Source organism: Rhinoraja longicauda, chromosome 32, assembly GCF_053455715.1.
Source record: "Rhinoraja longicauda isolate Sanriku21f chromosome 32, sRhiLon1.1, whole genome shotgun sequence".
Lineage (NCBI taxonomy): Eukaryota > Metazoa > Chordata > Chondrichthyes > Rajiformes > Arhynchobatidae > Rhinoraja > Rhinoraja longicauda.
This window is the reverse complement of record NC_135984.1, coordinates 24240216-24248942: the sequence shown is the minus strand read 5'-3', so window position 1 is coordinate 24248942 and position 8727 is coordinate 24240216.

Sequence of the window (8727 nt, the reverse complement as noted above, 5' to 3'; positions counted from 1 at the left end):
ACACCAAGCCAATTAACCTACAAACGTGCACGTCTTTGGAGTGTGGGAGGAAGCTGAAGATCCCGGAGAAAACCCACGCGGTCATGGCGAGACCGTACAACCTCCGTACAGACAGCACCCGTAGTCGGGATCGAATCCGGGTCTCCGGCGCTGCAAGCCCTGTAAGGCAGCAACTCTACCGCTGCACCACTGCGCTCTGGTTTCCTCCCACATCCCAAGACGTGTGGGTTTGTAGGTTAATTGTCCCTCTGGAAATTGCCCCTAGTGTGTAGGGAGTGGATGAGAAAGTGGGATAACATAGAACTAGTATGAGCGTGTGATCGATGGTCAGCATAGACTCGGTGGGCTGAAGAGCCTGCTTCCATGCTGTATCTTTCAATTGATCAATCAATTCAATCAAAGAAAATCAAGAATTTGTAGATGGGTGGGCCTTGTGTAAAGATTATAGATTTAGATTCGAAAATGAAAATGAGAAATGGTCATATTTGGTCTTGAAACAGATTCATAACTTCTGTCGTTTCTCAGCTTACTGTATGTTCAGACTTTATTAAGAGTCCTATGTGGGAAGGAACTGCAGATGCTGGTTAAAACCGAACATAGACACAAAATGCTGGAGTAGCTCAGCGGGACAGGCAGCATCTCTGGAGAGAAGGAATGGGTGACATTTTGGGTGGAGACTCTTCTCCAGACTTCAGAGTCCTCTCCAGCTTACGGACACTTGACTTAAGTCCTGTTCGTACATGCGTGTGTTTGGGTATCCAGTGCATGGGTTTGCTGGCAGTTGTGGGAGACTGTTCCTGACCACGATGGACCACTGCACCGTGAACCCTGGAGGAACACATTATCAGTCCAAGCCAGCAGCAGTGTCCTGCAGAAAACCCTCAACTGCATTTAAAGTGTGTAAGAAGGAAGTGGCCGAGCACTTCAACTCCTCCTCCCATTCCCAGTCTGACCTTCCTGTCATGGGCCTCCTCCAGTGCCATAGTGAGGCCCACCGGAAATTGGAGGAACAGCACCTCATATTTCACCTGGGCAGCTTGCAGCCCAGCAGTATGAACATCGACTTCTCCAACTTTAGATAGTTCCTCTGTCCCTCTCTTCCCCTCCCCCTTCCCAGATCTCCCTCTATCTTCGTGTCTCCACCTATATCCTTCCTTTGCCCCGCCCCCCTGACATCAGTCTGAAGAGGGGGCTCGACCCGAGATGTCACCCATTCCTTCTCTCCCGAGATGCTGCCTGGTCTGCTGAGTTACTCCAGCATTTTGTGAATAAATACCTTCGATTTGTACCAGCATCTGCAGTTATTTTCTTATACTTAAGGAACTGTAGATGCTGTTTACTCTGAGGAAAGACACAGGGTGCTGGAGTGGCTCAGCGGGACAGGCAGCAAGCATCTCTGGAGAGAAGGAATGGGTGACGTTTCGGGTCGAGACCCTTCTTCAGACTGTCTATCCTCCAAATGCATGTAAAACATTGTCTGCAGTAAAATATATCAGCAGAATATCGTTATGAGATATAGGGCAGGCTAGATCTGTCAATGTCAGCTCTAGTTATAAAGAATGGCAAAACGCGATTACCATCAGTTCCAGCAAGGGAACCCAAGGGATGGCCTGTACTAAGTGTTCCTGACTTCTGTGCCACCTTTTCCCTTCACGCCATCTGTTTTACTCATATAACTAATCCTGGCCTAATTGTGTGGAGCTGTCTTTACAGTTGAGTACTTGCAGATCTGTAAATCATCATCTTTGCTGCCAGTGATATTTTGTGGTCTTTCTTTGCCCTCCTAATTCCTTTTTTAAGTTCTCCCTCGCATTCTACAGTCCTGAAGTATTCAGTACTCTATACCAGCCACATGCTTACCTTAGGCTTCCCTTCCCACCTCGAACTCCATCTTTTGGCACTAGTCCAGTTCCTTCTCACGTCACTAGTTTGTCGTTTCTTGGTGTCAGCTTGTTCATCATCACCATGGACCTTCAATTATTATACACGTTCATCCCAGACCAGTGTAACACGGGGTGGAAACAGGCCCTGCAGCCCAACACCCACACCTACCAGTACCAACATGGCCCAGCTACACTAGTCTCACCTGCCTGTGCTTGGTCCATATCCCTCCAAACCTGTCCTATCTAGGTAAATACAGTACAGTACATATCCCTCTAAACCCGTCCTATCTAGGTAGATACAGTACAGTACATATCCCTCTAAACCTGTCCTATCTAGGTAGATACAGTACAGTACATATCCCTCTAAACCCTTCCTATCTAGGTAGATACAGTACAGTACATATCACTCCAAATCTATCTTATCTAGGTGGGAAAGAATGGATCGACTGGGCTTGTATTCACTGGAATTTAGAAGGATGAGAGGGGATCTTACAGAAACATATAAAATTCTTATGGGATTGGACAGGCTAGATGCAGGAAAAATGTTCCCGATGTTGGGAGAGTCCAGAACCAGGGGTCACAGTTTAAGAATAAGGGGTAGGCCATTTAGGACTGAGAGTAAAAACTTTATCAGCCAGAGAGTTGTGAATCTGTGGGATTCTCTGCCACAGAAGGCAATGGAGGCCAGTTCACTGGATGTATTCAAGAGAGAGTTAGATATTGCTCTTAGGGCTAATGGAATCAAGGGATATGGGGAAAAGCAGGAACAGGTTACTTGATTCTGGATGATCAGCCATGACCATATTGAATGGCAGTGCTGGCTCGAAGGGCCGAATGGCCTACTGCACCTATTTTCTATGTGGGTACAGAAGATGCAGTGCATCCCCAATCCTGGACTTTCCACTCATCACTTTAATTTCAAGTTTCATGTATCTTGTGTTTCATTACTGTTGGCAGACCAATTTCCCTCCTGGATAAATAAAGTTATATCGTATCGTAGCTGTCTAAATGTTTCTTAATCATTGCGATAGTAGCTTCAACTACCTCCTTCGGCAGCTTGTTCCATACACACGCCACTCTTTTTGTAAAGATGTTGCCCCTTCACGTTCTTATTAAATCCTTAATATTTAATTATGACCGCCCCTCTTAAACCCATGTCCTCTGTTTCTTGATTCCCTTACTCTGGATGAATGATTGCATTCCTCTCATGATGTTATACACATTTATTAGATCACCCCAGCCTCCTGCTGTCGAAGGAATAAAGTCCTAGCCTGTCCACCCTCTCTCTGTAGCCCAGGCCCTCGAGTCCTGGCAACATCCTCATCAATCTTTATCTCCTGTAAATCTTTTCTGCACTCTTTCCTGCTTGCCCACAACCTTCCGATAACAGGGTGACTAAACAGGTTCAACCCCCACTTCTAAAGATCATAAGGGCATAAGTGATAGGAGTAGAATTAGGCCATCAAGCCTACTCTGCCATTCAATCATGGCTGATCTGTCTCTCCCTCCTAACCCCATTCTCCTGCCTTCTCCTCATAACCCCTGACACCTGTACTAATCAAGAATCTATTTATCTCTGCCTTTTGCACCAGCATCTGCAGTTATTTTCCTACACATCAAGAATACGAATACATTTGTAAGGCACGATTTTACCCTTAACAAAGCCAAGCTGACACTGTAAGCTAACTTTTCAAATATTCTGCTATTGCTTAGGTGAGAGATACAGCTTGGAAACAGGCTCTTTGGCCCACAAAGTCCATGCTAACCATCGATCACCCAGTCACACTAGTTCTATGTTATCCCACTTTCTCATCCAACACACCAGGGACAAATTACTGAGGCCAATTAATCCGATAAACCCACACGTCTTTGGAATATGGGAGGAAACCGGAGCACCTGGAAGAAACCTATGTGGTCACAGGGAATATGCAAGCTCTACACCAGTCAACACTTGAGGGGGATCGAACACGGTTCTCTGGCACTGAGGCAGCACCACTGGGATGCCCATTAGCCCCTGAATAACTATTCTACTATTTTCACAATGATAGTTGTTAGGCTGTTGTTACTTATTTGCCTCCACACTTTTGGAATCCGTGCCTCAAATTGCAAATTTTCCAATCCAAGGACTTTTGAAATATTCTTCTTTCCCTTCTCCGCTCTGCTCTGCCTCCTTCTCTCTGTTTTAAGAGTTCTGAGACTCTTTCGAGCTGTGTGTGTCTGTCCCGAAAGGATTACTTGTTTACTACTTTGTTAAGTGTTAATTATTTATTTAAGGTTCTATCAGTCCATGGTGCTTTGGAGACATGGGAGGGTTATAATTAGTGGGTCAGTGGTGCAGTGTATCGTTATTCTTGTATCATCATTGTTGGTCCAGCAAAATGAGCTAAGTTTGGTTTATTGTCACGTGTACCGAGGTACAATGCAAAGCTTTCATTGCGTGCTAACCAGTCAGTGGAAAGACAATACATGATTATAATCAAGCCATTCGCAGTGTACAGACACATGATAAAGAGAATAACATGAATAACATTTTAGTGCAAGGTAAAGTCGATTCTAAGATAGTCCGAGGGTCAGCTCTCTAGTTGTTGGTAGGATGATTCAGTTTCCTGATAACAGCTGGGAAGAAACTGTCCCTGAATCTGGCGTATGTGTTTTCACACTTCTGTACCTTTTGCCTGATGGGAGAAGAGAGGAGAGGGAATGGCCAGAATGCGACTCATTCTTGGTGGTCATAGGCCGAAGGTTATTAAAAATCAGTGGCAGTGTTACATTCAAAGAGACTCTGAGCAAATCTTTAAATTTTTCCTGTCTGCCTGGTAATCTCCTTCCATGACACAGTTTGAAGTAGAATGCTTCGGTTTCACGAATGCAATCCATGTAACCTTCCCAACATATGTAAGTGAACTAGACTTTCAGCATTGGGCATGTCGGCTTGGAGAACATTGCTGATGTTGGTTCACTCATTATTCCAGTTAATTTGGATGATTTTGCTTGGCAAATGGGATCTCTTTCACTGCCCTGAGATACATGCTTTGGATAGCGTGGATGTCAGAAGTGAAAGAAAGACAGGAATTACAGCTACCTGGTAGACCACAGGTTTTGTGCCAGGTCCGAAGCCTTGATCTTAAGATCTCCTTGGCACATAGTCTGAAGAGGGGTCTCGACCCGAGATGTCGCCCGTTCCTTCTCTCCAGAGATGCTGCCTGGGCCGCTGAGTTGCTTCAGCATTTTGTGTCTACCTTGACTGATCAAGGCCAATGTGCGAAAGTCTTCTTGACCACCCTGTCTAACTGTGATGACATTACAGGTTAGAAACACTCATAATGTCTGAGTAGTAATCCTCTCCTGTCCTTTTGGTTGTGTATGTGGGGTGTGGGTGGGGGAAATCTTTCTTTTTTTTTTAGGTCTCTTCCGCGGGGCCTTCCATCACCCGGCGCGGCTCGGCCGCGGGACTGAACAGTGCCCGGTGCGGCTCGGCCGCGGGGCCTTCCATCGTCTTCCATCACCCGGCATGGCGCGGCCGCGGGACTGAACAGCGCCCGGTGCGGCTCGGCCGCGGGGCCTTCCATCGCCCGGTGCGGCGCGGCCGCGGGACACCATTCTGCTTTAGTTAAACATTTTGTTCAAGATGGCCGCGCCGTTGTGTTTGGCTGCCTGCCACTGTATGTTTCTTTTTTTTCCTAATCAGATGTGCAGCACTTTGGTCAACGTGGGTTGTTTTTAAATGTGCTATACAGATAAATTTGACTTGACTTGACTTAACTTAACAACTTCTCCTTTGACTCCTCCCACTTCCTCCAAACCAGAGGCGTAGCTATGGGCACACGCATGGGCCCTAGCTCTGCGTGCCTTTTTGTCGGGTACGTCGAACAATCCCTGTTCCGGGCGTACACCGGCCCCATCCCCGAAACTCTACCTCCGCTACATCGACGACTGCATTGGTGCTACCTCTTGTACCCATGCAGAACTCACTGACTTCATACACTTCAATTCCAATTTCCATCCTGCCCTTAAATATACCTGGACCATCTCCGACATCTCCCTGCCGTTTCTGGACCTCACCATCTCCATCACAGGAGACAGACTAGTGATGGACATTTACTATAAACCCACTGACTCGCACAGCTATCTGGACTACACTTCTTCCCACCCGGTCCCTGAAAAAAGTCTATCCCCTACTCCCAATTCCTCCGTCTACGCCGCATCTGCGCCCGGGATGAGGTGTTTCTCACTAGGGCGTCAGAGATGTCCTCATTCTTCAGGAAACGGGGCTTCCCATCTTCCATTATAGATGAGGCACTCACTAGGGTCTCTTCTACATCCCGCAGCTCCGTTCTTGCTCCCCCTCCCCCCACTCGCAACAAGGACAGAATGCCCCTCGTTCTCACCTTCCACCCCACCAGCCAGCGGATCCAACAAAACATCCGCCAACATTTACGTCACTTACAACGGGACCCCACCACTGGCCATATCTTCCCATCCCCTCCCCTCTCTGCGTTCCGCAGAAACCGTTCCCTCCGTAACTCCCTGGTCCACTCGTCCCTTCCGACCCAAACCACCCCATCACCGGGCACTTTCCCCTGCAACCGCACGAGATGCAACACCTGTCCCTTTACCTCCCCCCTCAACTCCATCCAAGGACAAAAACAGTCTTTCCAGGTGAGACAGAGGTTCACCTGCACCTCCTCCAACCTCATCTATTGCATCCACTGCTCTAGATGTCAACTTATTTACATCGGCAAAACCAAGCGCAGGCTCGGCGATCGCTTCGCTCAACACCTGCGCTCGGTCCGCGTTGGCCAAACTGATCTCCCGGTGGCCGAGCACTTCAACTCCCCCTCCCATTCCCAGTCTGACCTTTCTATCATGGGCCTCCTCCATTGCCATAGTGAGGCCCACCGGAAATTGGAGGAACAGCACCTCATATTTCGCCTGGGCAGTTTGCAGCCCAGCGGTATGAACATCGACTTCTCCAACTTTAGATAGTTCCTCTGTCCCTCTCTTCCCCTCCTCCTTCCCAGATCTCCCTCTATCTTCCTGTCTCCACCTATATCCTTCCTTTGTCCCGCCCCCCTGACATCAGTCTGAAGAAGGGTCTCGACCCGAAACGTCGCCCATTCATTCTCTCCCGAGATGCTGCCTGACCTGCTGAGTTACTCCAGCATTTTGTGAATAAATACCTTCGATTTGTACCAGCATCTGCAGTTATTTTCTTATACACATATATATATATATAATGCATATGTCTATGCATAATGTATAGTCCTTGGATGGAGTTGAGGGGGGAGGTAAACGGACAGGTGTTGCATATACTTCAACACCACGGACACCAGAAGCATGTGGCAGGGTGTCAGGGACATCACTGGCTACAAGAGCAGCCCTGCCTGCCCCCACAGTGATATGGCACTGACCAACGAGCTTAACACCTTCTTTGCCCGCTTTGAAACTGGCAAAACCACCTTGAGTGAAAGAACCCCAGCCGAGGCGGTGGGACAGGTCTTGCAACTGAACACACAGGAGGTACAACGCGCTCTGCAAAGGGTCAACCCACGCAAGGCTGCAGGACCGGATGGAGTTCAAGGAAGGGTACTGAAGGACTGTGCTGAACAGCTGGCTGAGGTATTCACCAGGATCTTTAACCTGTCATTATCTCTAGCTACGGTCCCCAAGTGCCTGAAGTCGGCTATCATAGTTCCGGTGCCAAAAAAAACAAAGATCTCCAACCTGAACGACTACCGCCCGGTTGCCCCAACGCCGATAGTCATGAAGTGCTTTGAGAGGCTGGTCCTCTCACACATCAAATCCAGCATCCCTGACTCACTGGACCCACATCAATTTGCATACAGGGCAAATAGATCCACAGAGGACGCCATCTCTCTGGCTCTTCACACTGTCCTGACTCACCTAGAGAGACAGGGCACGTACGTGAGGATGCTATTCATAGACTATAGCTCCGCCTTCAACACGGTCATCCCCACCAAGCTCATCACCAAACTCCACCAGCTAGGGCTCAGCTCGTCATTATGTGACTGGATCCTGGACTTCCTGCTGGAACGACCGCAGGCAGTGAGTATGGGCCCGCACCTGTCCTCCACTATCACCCTGAGTACCGGCACACCACAGGGCTGTGTTCTGAGCCCCATGCTCTACTCCCTCTTCACACACGACTGTGTTCCTGCATTCGACACCAACACCATTGTCAAGTATGCAGACGACACAACGGTGATCGGGCTTATCACCAACGGGGATGAAACAAACTATAGAGCGGAGGTGCAGAACCTGGCGGACTGGTGCTCGGATAACAACCTGTCCCTAAATACCACCAAGACCAAGGAACTGATCATCAACTTCCGTAGGTCACATAACGGGGAATATGCCCCGATCTCTATCAACGGGGACAGTGTGGAGAGAGTGTCCAGCTTCAAGTTTCTGGGCACTCACATTTCGGAGGACCTAACATGGTCCAATAACACTGCTGCGCTGGTCAAGAAGGCACAACAAAGACTGTTCTACTTAAGAACTCTGAAAAAGTCTGGTCTATCATCATCTTTGGTCCAAAAACGCTCACCAAATCCACCCAAAACTTCATCCTCAACATTGATGGTCTCCCAGTATCCACCTCCCCTCACATCCGGAATCTTGGAATCATCTTTGATCAAACCCTCTCCTTCGACAAACACATCAAACACATCACAAAGACAGCCTTCTTCCACCTCAAAAACATTGCCCGTCTCCGTCCATCCCTCTCCTCCACAGCTGCAGAAACCCTCATCCACGCCTTCATCACTTCCCGTCTGGACTACTGCAACAGCCTCCTCTATGGCGCACCCTCAAAAATCATCAG